Source organism: Tursiops truncatus, chromosome 10, assembly GCF_011762595.2.
Source record: "Tursiops truncatus isolate mTurTru1 chromosome 10, mTurTru1.mat.Y, whole genome shotgun sequence".
Classification (NCBI taxonomy): domain Eukaryota; kingdom Metazoa; phylum Chordata; class Mammalia; order Artiodactyla; family Delphinidae; genus Tursiops; species Tursiops truncatus.
In genome coordinates, this window is record NC_047043.1 from 26,697,151 (window position 1) to 26,710,268 (window position 13,118).

The following is a 13,118-nucleotide window of genomic DNA, read 5'->3' on the forward strand; positions in this document are numbered from 1 at the left end:
TCAACTCCCTCCCACTAGACTTTGTTCCCCAAAATTCCACTAGCATTGCTCTTATCAAAGTCACCAGAGACCTCTGTGTAGTTAAATCTAATGGCCAGTCTTAAGGCTTATCTTACTGGACCCCTCAATGTTATTTGACAAAAGGGATCACCCCTCATCCCTGAAATACTCTTTTCAGTGGGCTTCCAGAGCACCTCAGCCTCCTGATTTTTCTCCATCTTCATGGAACATTCTTCTCATCTTGGTTCCTCTTCATCATCCCACCTTTCAAGTATCAAATTACATTTGGCTTACTCACCGGCCCTCTTCTTAATTCTGTCTGTTCTAATCCGTTGGTTATTTCATCCAGCTTTATGGCTTTAAATACTGCCTATATATTGGTGACTCGCAAATGTATAACTTCAACCCAGACCTCATCCCTGAAGAAGAGTCTCATAGGTTTAACTGTCTCCTCGACAGCTCTTCCTCGGGGTCTAAGTAGCACCTCCAGCTTAACAGGTTTGAAATGAATGACGGTTCTCCTCTCCATCCCCAACCATTTCTCTGGCAGTTTTCTCCTCAACAAATGGCAATTCTGTTTTTCTAGTTGTTGAAGCCATGCCTAGGCAGGGTATAAATATTTTAAATCCAGTAAAGAAGAAAAAGTGCTCCCTTGCAATGAACATAAAACACTTGAGACTAACCTAGGGTAGGAAAAGATGTTCTTTTAATGTCACTGTGGGTAAGTTTGGTTTTCCCTCATCTTTTCTTACGGATGTGTGAAGCTTTGGGGTAAAGCCTCACAGCCTGCTTGGTGCATTTACATGTTGGTTTTCTCTCAGGTCCATTTTGCTGTTTTCTATGGGAATAGGATTGCAGTCCACATTCATCCAATATGGAATAGAACCAGCATACCTTAATCTACTGGCTACCCTCCCTTTCTCACCTGAGATAATGCACAGGGAATGCTAATTACAACAGCCTAGGATTACTGGATGCTATGACTTTCCTGCTTTCAGTAGGGGTCTAAAGGGAAGACATTTCTGAAAAGGACATTGAAGTATCAGCCACGTTGAGAGAAGGCTGTTTTATAGCAACTCACACTGGATGCCCTGCTTACTATTAAAAAAGTCATAACATCAGCACAGTTTTCAAAACAAGCTATTGACTTAATGTCATGTTGTCTAAAACCGTCAGATTGACTTCTGTCAACAGAGTCCACACAAAGGATATTTCTTAGTTCAAGCTTTGAATTATGATTCCTTTAAGGTTCTTGAGATTTGAATCACTTAGTATCTGGGAAAAGAAACTGGTCTCCCAAGCCTTTCCTCAAATTATAATATAGTCGCAAACATCTGTTTTTGTTTGGTTGCTATTTTTGCAGTACGTGGCCCTCTCACTGTTGTGGCCTCTCCTGTTGCGGAGCACAGGCTCTGCACGCGCAGGCTCAGCGGCCATGGCTCACGGGCCCAGCCGCTCCGCGGCATGTGGGATCTTCCCAGACCGGGGCACGAACCCGTGTCCCCTGCATCGGCAGGTGGACTCTCAACCACTGCATCACCAGGGAAGCCCCTGAAGAAAGCATTCTTTAGATCTCAGGAGTAGCTGCCCTTTTAGAGAAAGAGACAGAAAATTTGACACTTTGTGGATTAAGGTTGGAAACTCTGTAAAATAGTTTAGAAAGAGAGTTCATTTTTCTCTGAGAAGCACCTATATGTCAACAGAATTCTTCTTTCAGCTTTTGTGTGTGGTAGCTGAAGTTCTGAGCTACACCCATTCAAAACTACCTAAAATAGTTTTAACTAAATTCCGAAGATCATTACCAACTAGTGAATGAATGACAACTCTAATCTCTACACAGACATATCCTCCTATTTATTATAGTATTTCATTCAATAAATATTTACTTAACACCTACTATGTGCCATACATAGACGGCATGCATACATACGTACATAGATGTAAAAAGGAATAAATACTACCCCAATGTACAGGATTTCACATCTAGTAGAGGAGACCAACAAATAACAGGGCAATCTCAGGCTGCCTGAGGATTGACACCTCATCTGGTGATGAATGGCAGGGTGATGAGGGTAAGAGAGGGATCAAAGGACAACTTTGCTAAGTAGATGAGGTCAATCTAAGTTTTAAATGATGAAGGAGGTAGACAGGCTTTAAAGGTTGAAAGGACCTTCCAAATAAAGATAATATCAAATTAAAAAGCATAACTTAAGGTTAAAAGGATGGTCTCTGAAACTATATTACCTGTATTTGAATTTTGGTCTGTTACTTACCAACTGTGTGACTTTGCCCAAGTTACATACCGTTCTGTGACCCCATTTTTCTCATGCATCAAATAGGGGTAATAATAATACCTAATGCAAAGTATGATTGTGAGCATAAAATGCTCTATGTCAAGCACAGAGAGCGATGCTAGAAAGTCCTAAGCACCATATAATCACATGCTTGTATTATGTAGATGTGTGTGATCAATTAGGTGCATTCAGGTTACTGCAAAAAGTTGTGTATGGTGTGGAGAAGTGAGTACTATGAGGCTGAAAAGGGTAAGCAGGAGTCAGTCTAATCTAGAAAGATAAATGAAAAACCAGAGGTTTGCATTTGTTTATTCATTTAGTGTTGTCTTTTTTTTCTTTTAAAAAGTCTTCATAAAATTGATCATATGAAATAATATTGCAGACTAGAGCATGCAATTATCCCCCCTAGCGAGCTGCGTGACTTTATTTCCTACAAAGACACTGCTATTTAGAGCCAGCTGTGGTTCACTGACATCTCTGTTGTTATTCTACATTCCTAGGGCCACACACATCATTTGGGGTGCAAAGCAATGCCTTTCTAGTTAAAAATGGTTTCTACCCAGGAATGCAGAGTCCAGGCCATGCTTTTGCTGTTTCCATAAGGCATAATAATTCTTGCCTCAAGCGTGGCTTCCCAAAGTGAGCTGAGATCCTGGGTAATTCATGGGAAGCATTGCATTTGAGGAAGTATCACTGTTTCTTCCTATTCCTTTTTAACCCAATCCGAAATGACAGGCATTCTCTCCAACCCTCTAACATTAGAACAACTTTATCAAACTGTTCTCAAATGGCACTGCTGCATTCACTGCCCTGACAGTCCATCCGTGATTCCTTCTAGCCCATGTGCTTTTCTAGAGCAGAGCGTCCCTCTGGAGGGGCAGATGAGGATTCTGGTACCCAATAGAACTAGCAACAATAAGCTAACATTTTCAATATGCCTCACTCCCCTTTTATGGTTGAGGACCCAAGTTCAAATTTCACGTTGGGAATGAAAACCAGGATAATGTATGAAGCAATTTATTGAACTTAAAATTGAACACAACCCAAAATAGACAACATAAACTCCTATAATGGAAGTAGAAAAAACATTTACCTTCTTACCATATAAAATCAAGAAGGAAATTTAAGATTTTCTTAAATCTCTAGGTAAAGGCTTACTTTTCTCTCAGGCTACTTCATGTCTATGTGTACTTCCTACAGAGACATAAGAGTCTAATATATGGTTTATATAGATTATCTTTTTGAAGCCATGTTGTGGCATAATATAAAGATGATTACAGTGCAAGGGACCTTTAAGATGATGGAGGAGTAAGACATGGCAATCACCTTCCTCCCCAGAAATACATCTACATGTGAAACAACCCCTACAGAACACCTACTGAATACTGGCAGAAGACCTCAGACTTCCCAAAAGGCAAGAAACTCCCCCACATACCTTGGTAGGGAAAAAGATAAAAGAAAAAACAGAGACAAAAGAATAGGGATGGGACTTGCACCTCTGGGAGGGAGCTGTGAAGGAGGAAAAGTTTCCACACTCTAGGAAGCCCCTTCACTGGTGGAGACGGCGGGTGGGCAGGGGGAAGCTTCAGAGCCAGAGAGGAGAGCAACCGGGGTGCGGAGGGCAAAGTGGAGAGATTCCCTCACAGAGGATCAGTGCCAACCAGCACGCACCAGCCTGAGAGGCTCATCTACTTACCCACTGGGGCGGGTGGGTGCTGCTGAGACTCAGCCTTCAGAGGTCAGATCCCAGGGAGAAGACTGGGGTTGGCTGCGTGAACACAGCGTGAAGGGGGCTAGTGCGCCACAGCTAAATGGGAGGGATTCTGGGAAAAACTCTGGAACTACCTAAAAGTCAAGAGACCATTGTTTCAGGGTACGCAAGGAGAGGGGATTCAGAGAACCACCTAAATGAGCTCCAGAGATGGGCGTGAGCCCTGGCTATCAGCACGGACACCAGAGACGAACATGAAATGCTAAGGCTGCTGCTGCAGCCACCAAGAAGCCTGTGTGTGAGCACAGGTCACTATCCACACCTCCCCTTCCGGGAGCCTGTGCAGCCCGCCACCGCCAGGGTCCTGTGATCCAGGGACAACTTCCCCGGGAGAACACACAGTGTGCCTCAGGCTGTTGCAACGTCATGCTGGCCTCTGCCACTGCAGGCTTGCCCCACATTCCATACCCCGCCCTCCCCAACGCCTGAGTGAGCCAGATCCCCCTAATCAGCTGCTACTTTAACCCCGTCCTGTCTGAGCAAAGAATAGTTGCCCTCAGGTGACCTACACACAAAGGCAGGGCCAAAGCTGAACCCCAGGAGCTGTGCGAACAAAGAAGAGAAAGGGAAATTTCTCCCAGCAGCCTCAGGAGCAGCAGATTAAATCTCCACAATCAACTGGATGTACCCTGCATCTGTGGAATACCTGAATAGACAAGAAAACATCCCAAAATTGAGGAGGTGGATTTTGGGAGCAACTGTAGACTTGGGGTTTGCTTTCTGCATCTAATTTGTTTCTGGTTTTATGTTTATATTAGTTTAGTATTTAGAGCTTATTATCATTGGTAGATTTGTTTATTGATTTGGTTGCTGTCTTCCTTTTTTTTTAATCTATATATATATTATTTTATTTTTTCTCTTTTTGTGAGTGTGTATGCGTATGCTTCTTTGTCTGATTTTGTCTGTATAGCTTTACTTTTACCATTTGTCTTAGAGTGTCGTCTGTTATTTTTGTATGTTTTTTAGTATAGCTTTTAGCGCTTGTTATCATTGGTAGATTTGTTCTTTGCTTTGGTTGCTATCTTCTTTCTTTCTTTTTTAATTACTTTTTCATTTTTTTATTTTTCATAATATTTATTTTTTATTTTAATAACTTTATTCTATTTTATTTATTTTTTAATTTTTTTCCTCCCTTTTCTTCTGAGCTGTGTGGCTGACATGGTGCTCTGGCTGGGTGTCAGGCCTGAGCTGCTGAGGTGGGAGAGCTGAGTTCAGGATATTGGTCCACCAGAGACCTCCCAGCCCCATATAATATCAGACAGCAAAAGCTCTCCCAGAGATCTCCATCTCACCACTAAGACCCAGCTCCAATCAACGACCAGCAAGCTACAGTGCTGGACACCCTATGCCAAACAACTAGCAAGACAGGAACACAACCCCACCCATTACCAGAGAGGCTGCCTAAAATCATAATAAATTCACAGACACCCCAAAACACACCACCGGAAGTGGTCCTGCCCATCAGAAAGACAAGATCCAGCCTCATCCACCAGAACACAGGCACCAGTCCCCTCCACCAGGAGTCCTACACAACCCACTTTACCAACATTAGCCACTGGGGGCAGATACCAAAAACAATGGGAACTGCGAACCTGCAGCCTGCAAAAAGGAGACCCCAAACACTGTAGTTAAGCAAAATGGGAAGACAGAGGAATACACAGCAGATGAAGGAACAAGGTAAAAATATACCAGACCAAACAAATGAAGTGGAAATAGGCAGTCTACCTGAAAAACAATTCAGAGTAATGATAGTAAAGATGATCCAAAATCTCGTAAATAGAATGGAGAAAATAAAATAAATATTTAACAAGGACGTAGAAGAACTAAAGAGCAAACAAACAATGATGAACAACACAGTAAATGAAATTAAAAATCCTCTGGAAGGAATCAGCAGCAGAATAACTGAGGCAGAAGAACAGATAAGTGACCTGGAAGATAAAATATTTGAAATAACTACCTCACAGCAGAATAAAGAAAAATGAATGAAAAGGATCAAGGACATCTCAGAGACCTCTGGGACAACATTAAACACACCAACATTCGAATTATCGGGGTCCTGGAAGAAGAGAAAAAAAAAGGATTGAGAAAATATTTGAAGAGATTATAGTTGAAAACTTACCTAATATGGGAAAGGAAATAATTAAGTCCAGGAAGCACAGAGTCCCATACAGGATAAATCCAAGAAGAAACACATCAAGACACATAATAATCAAACTATCAAAAACTAAATACAAAGAAAAAATATTAAAAGCAGCAAGGGAAAAGCAACAAATAATATACAAGGGACTCCCCATAGGTTAACAGCTGATTATTCAGCAGAAACTGTGCAAGGCAGAAGGGAGTGGCAGGACATTTTCAAAGTGATGAAAGGGAAAAACCTACAACCAAGATTACACTTCCCAGCAAGGATCTCATTCAGATTTGACAGAGAAATTGAAACCTTACAGACAAACAAAAGCTAAGAGAATTCAGCACCACCAAACTAGCTTTACAGCAAATGCTAAAGGAACTTCTCTAGGCAGGAAAGACAAGAGAAGCAAAAGACCGACAAAGACAAACCCAAAACAATTAAGAAAATGGTAATAGGAAGATACACAACGATAACTATCTAAAATGTAAATGGATTAAACGCTCCCACTAAAAGACATAGACTGGCAGAATGGAAACAAAAACAAGACCCATACATATGCTGTCTACAAGAGACCCACTTCAGACCTAGGGAGACATACAGACTGAAAGTGACAGGATCGAAAAAGATATTCCCTGCAAATGGAAATCAAAAGAAAGCTGGAGTAGCAATTCTCATATCAGAAAAAATAGACTTTAAAAAAAAGACTATTACATGGGACAAAGAAGGACACTACATAGTGATCAAGGAATCAATCCAAGAAGAAGATATAACGATTGTAAATATTTATGCACCCAACAGAGGAGCACCTCAATACATAAGGCAAATGCTAACAGCCATAAAAGGGGAAATCGACAGTAACACAATAATAGTAGGGGACTTGAACACCCCACTTTCACCAACAGATCATCCAAAATAAAAATAAATAAGGAAACACAAGCTTTAAATGACACATTAAACAAGATGGACTTAATTGATATGTATAGGACATTCCATCCAAAAACAACAGAATACATTTTCTTCTCAAATGTTCATGGAACATTCTCTAGGATAGATCATATCTTGAGTCACAAATCAAGCCTTGGTAAATTTAAGACAATTGAAATTACATCAAGTATCTTTTCCAACCACAGTGCTATAAGACTAGATATGAGTTACAGGAAAAAAATCTGTAAAAAATACAAACACATGGAGGCTAAACAATACACTACTAAATAAGCAGGAGATCACTGAAGAAATCAAATAGGAAATCAAAAAATACCTAGAAATAAATGACAATGAAAACACTATGACCCAAAACCTATGGGATGCAGCAAAAGCAGTTCTAAGAGGGAAGTTTATAACAATACAATCCTACCTAAAGAAACAAAAAAAAATCTCAAATAAACAACCTAAACTTATACCTAAAGCAATTCCAGAAAGAAGAAGAAGAAAACCCGAAAGTTAGCAGAAGGAAAGAAATCATAAAGACCTGATCAGAAATAAATGAAAAAGAAATGAAGGAAACAATAAGAAAGATCAGTAAAACTGAAAGCTGATTCTTTGAGAAGATAAACAAAATGGATAAACCATTAGCCAGATTCATCAAGAGAAAAAGGGAGAAGACTCAAATCAACAGAATTAGAAATGAAAAAGAACTAACAAATGACACTGCAGAAATACAAAGGACCATGAGAGATTACTACAAGCAACTATATGCCAATAACATAGACAACCTGGTAGATATGGACAAATTCTTAGAAAAACCCAACCTTCCGAGACTGAACCAGGAAGAAATAGGAAATATAAACAGACCCAATCACAAGCACTGAAATTGAAACTGTGATTAAACATCTTCCAACAAACAAAAGCCCAGGACGAGATGGCTTCACAGGCGAATTCTGTCAAACATTTAGAGAAGAGCTAACACCTATCCTTCTCAAACTCTTCCAAAATAGGGCCGAGGGCAGAACACTCCCAAACTCATTCTACAAGGCCACCATCACCCTGATACCAAAACCAGACAAAGATGTCACAAAGAAAGAAAACTACAGGCCAGTATCACTGGTGAACATAGATGCAAAAATCCTCAACAGAATACTAGCAAACAGAATTCAACAGCACATTAAAAGGATCAGACACCATGATCAAGTGGGGTTTATCCCAGGAATGCAAGAATTCTTCAGCATATACAAATCAATCAATATGATAAACCATATTAACAAATTGAAGGAGAAAAACCATACGATCATCTCAATAGATACAGAAAAACCTTTCGACAAAATTCAAAACCCATTTATGATAAAAACCCTCTAGAATGTAGGCATAGAGGGAAGCTACTTCAACATAATAAAGGCCATATATGACAAACCCACAGCCAACATCATTCTCAATAGTGAAAACTGAAACCATTTCCACTAAAATCAGGAGCAAGACAAGGTTGCCCACTCTCACCACTATTATTCAACATAGTTTTGGAAGTTTTAGCCACAGCAATCAGAGAAGTAAAAGAAATAAAAGAATCCAAATCAGAAAAGAAGAAGTAAAACTGTCACTGTTTGCAGATGACATGATACTATACATAGAGAATCCTAAAGGTGCCACCAGAAAACTACTAGAGCTAATCAATGAATTTGGTAAAGTAGCAGGATACAAAATTAAAGCACAGAAATCTCTGGCATTCCTATACACTAATGATGAAAAATCTGAAAGAGAAATTAAGGACACACTCCCATTTACCATTGCAACAAAAAGAATAAAATACCTAGGAATAAACCTACCTAAGGGGAAAAAAGACCTGTATGCAGAAAATTATGACACTGATGAAAGAAATTAAAGATAATATAAACAATTGGAGAGAGATACCATGTTCTTGGATTGGACGAATCAACATTGTGAAAATGACTGTACTAGCCAAAGCAATCTACAGATTCAGTGCAGTCCGTATCAAACTACCAATGCCATTTTTCAAAGAAGTAGAGCAAAAAATTTCACAATTTGTATGGAAACACAAAAGACCCTGAATAGCCAAAGCAATCTTGAGAAAAGAAAATGGAGCTGGAAGAATCAGGCTCCCTGACTTCAGACAATACCACAAAGCTACAGTAATCAAGACAGTATGGTACTGGCACAAAAACAGAAATATAGATCAATGGAACAGGATACAAAGCCCAGAGATAAACCCATGAACATATGGTCACCTTATCTTTGATAAAGGAGGAAAGAATAAACAATGCAGAAAAGGCACCTTCTTCAATAAGTGGTGCTGGGAAAACTGGACAGCTACATGTAAAAGAATGAAATTAGAACACTCCCTAACACCATACACAAAAATAAACTCAAAATGGATTAAAGACCTAAATGGAAGACCAGACACTATAAAACTCTTAGAGGAAAACATAGGCAGAACACTCTATGACATCAATCACAGCAAGATCCTTTATGACCCACCTCCTAGAGAAAGGGAAATAAAAACAATAAACAAATGGGACCTAATTAAACTTAAAAGCTTTTGCACAGCAAAGGAAAACATAAACAAGATGAAAAGACAACCCTCAGAATGGGAGAAAATATTTGCAAACAAGGCAACTGACAAAGGAGTAATCTCCAAAATATACAAGGAGCTCATGCAGCTTAATATCAAAAAAAAAAAAAATCCCAATCCAAAAACAGGCAGAAGACCTAAATAGACATTTCTCCAAAGAAGATATACAGATTGCCAACAAACACATGAAAGGATGCTCAACATCACTAATCATTAGAGAAATGCAAACCAAAACTACAATGAGGGGGCTTCCCTGGTGGCGCAGTGGTTGAGAGTCCACCTGCCGATGCAGGGGACACGGGTTCATGCCCCAGTCTGGAAAGATTCCATATGCCCCGGAGAGGCTGGGCCCGTGAGCCATGGCCACTGAGCCTGCGCGTCCGGAGCCTGTGCTCCGCAACGGGAGAGGCCACAACAGTGAGAGGCCCGCGTACCGCAAAAAAAAAACCAAACAAAAAAACTACAATGAGGTATCACTTCACACCAGTCAGAGTGGCCATCATCAAAAAATCTACAAACAATAAATGCTGGAGAGGGTACGGAGTAAAGGGAGCCCTCTTGCACTGTTGGTGGGAATGTAAATTGATACAGCCACTGTGGAGAACAGTGTGGAGGTTCCTTAAAAAACTAAAAATAGAACTACCTTATGACCCAGCAATCCCACTACTGGGCATATGCCCTGAGAAAACCATAATTCAAAACGAGCCATGTACCACAATGTTCATCGTAGTACTATTTACAATAGCCAAGACATGGAAGCAACCTAAGTGTCCATCGACAGATGAATGGATAAAGAAGATGTGGCACATATATGCAATGGAATATTACTCAGCCACGAAAAGAAACGAAATTGAGTTATTTGTAATGAAGTGGATGGACCTAGAGTCTGTCATACAGAGTGAAGTAAGTCAGAAAAAGAAAAACAAATACCGTATGCTAACACATACATATGGAATCCAAAAAAAAATGGTTCTGATGAACCTAGGGGCAGGACAGGAATAAAGATGCAGACATAAAGAATGAACTTGAGGACACAGGGAGTAGGAAAGTTAAGCTGGGACAAAGTGAGAGGTTGGCATGGACATATATACACTACCAAGTGTAAAATAGATAGCTGGGGGGAAGCAGCTCCATAGCACAGGGAGATCAGCTCGGTGCTTTGTGATCACCTAGAGGGGTGGGATAGGGAGAGTGGGAGGGAGACGCAAGAGGGAGGGGATATGGGGATATATGTATACATATAGGTGATTCACTTTGTTATAAAGCAGAAACTAACACACCATTGTAAAGCAATTACACTCCAATAAAGATGTAAATAAATAAATATTATCACATTGAGTCAGGTAGATTTGAATCCAAAATCTGGCTCCGTACTTACTTGCTGTGTCACTGAGTAAATTATGTAATTTCTCCAGTGTTGCTTCTTCACCTGTGAAAATGGGTTAAAAGTACTTGCCTTTTAGGGTTGTTAGATTTATGTGTAAAGTCATATGAAACCAACTAGGGTATTTTCTGATACCTAACAAATGTTCGAGTGATGTTATTTAGTCTGCAACTAAATGTTGCATTGATGAGAATGAAGCACATAAATGTAGCCTTTTTTGGTCCAAGTCTTTCCTTCACATAGGAATATCTCATTCTAGTAAGTAGATCATAATAAGTATCTTGAAGAATTAATTTAGCATGATGCTACCCCCACCACCACTACTACTGCTACTATAATAAAATAATGGTAGGTATTAATATTTTTCCCCAGTTACAGAGTTTCTCCTTCTAGGCACATAAAAAGTTTGCATCTCCTACTACCCTTGTTATTTAATGGGACCAAGTGTCTTGTTTGTGGCCAGTTAGTTTTGAGAAAGGTGACGTGTGTTTCTTCTGGGTTGGGATATTTGAATGTTGACTCCAGACCCTTCAAAGTTCTCTTCCCTCTGCTACATCAACCATCGATATCCAGGATGGTAGCTGTTCCATTAGTTAGGGTCCGTGAATAACTGATGAGGAACTCTTCTCTGCCAATGGAAGTATAGTATGAGTGAGAAATAAACTTTCCTTGTTTTAAGGCTTCAGATATTGGGGATGGTTATTACATAGATTAATAGAGCCTATCCCAAGTGATAAGATTAAAATAACAACAATAATAATATTTATGGAATGTTTCTTATGTCAGACACTTTGTATTGATGCTTCTAATCCTCTACAATACCATGATGTCTGCAGATTATTACCATCATTCCATTGTTACAGATGAGTCAGTAGGTACAGAGAGAAGCTAAGTAGCTTGTCCAGGGTGAAAAAAACTTATGAGTGGCAGAGCCAGGATTGGAATTCAGACACTTGAGGTCTGCAACTGTGCCCTTAACCACTGAGTTTACTTCCTCTTGTGCAACTTCCAAAGATGATTTCCTTAGTATCATGGACTGATTTGGTAAAGAGTTTGATAAATGTCTATGTTCCCATCTCTGGTAAGGTTTGACTACAAGGCCAATGCACATTGTACTTTATTAAGAGGAAAAGAGTCAAGAGCTTCCAAGGAACTGAGTTGTTTTTTCAGACCCAAGAATTATAGATGTAAATCTTTTAATTTCCATAGTTTTATAAATTCCATAAGTAAAAAATAAATGGATGTTCTGCTTGGAGATTTTATTGGCTTGGTTACATGTATGACTCTCCAACCTTTTTTAAAGATGTAGTTACCCCATTTGGTACCATCTGCATCACTAATTGTGTGTCATTCCTGAATTTCATTATATTCTCTGAAGAACCAGTTTAGACTGATGTTCACCTGTCATGTTTTTACCTGGTATCTGCTTTTTGCTATTGGTGGTGGGTAACTTTTTGTTTTCTGTTGTTGAGGGAGGGGAGGGGGAGTCCTCTCACCTGAACCATGTCCTTAGGAGGCCACCCGGAGCTTCCTCTTTCTCCACAGCCTCAAGATTGCACTCACATGATAATAGACAGTGCTGGTAGCCGCCACAAGACAGGCGAAAGCATTCCAATTCTCTTGTCTACTGTGTCTGAATTTATTTTTTAAAACAAATCTCTGACAGATCTCACCATGGACCTCTGATTAGCCAGATGACATGCAGATAAGATTTCGGGACCTACTACAGGGAATGAAATTGTGGGGTCTGTCACCAATCTTCTTTTAGTGCTGTAACTTTTTCATTTGGATGTGTCAGGAGGGCAAATCTCTGACAAAGAAACTGCAGCCAGAGCAGTTGCAGAACCCACTGCCAGGCAGAAGAGACAGAATCAGAAATGGATGCACTGATGACAACAGCAGAGGTGAAGCTGCAGTCCGCAAGCCCACCAGAACCCACCAAGACATCACAGAGTCAGAGCTCCCTATGGTGGAAGCCTCTCTCCACTCCCAGCCCCCAGCGGCTCCCTGGTCCAGAT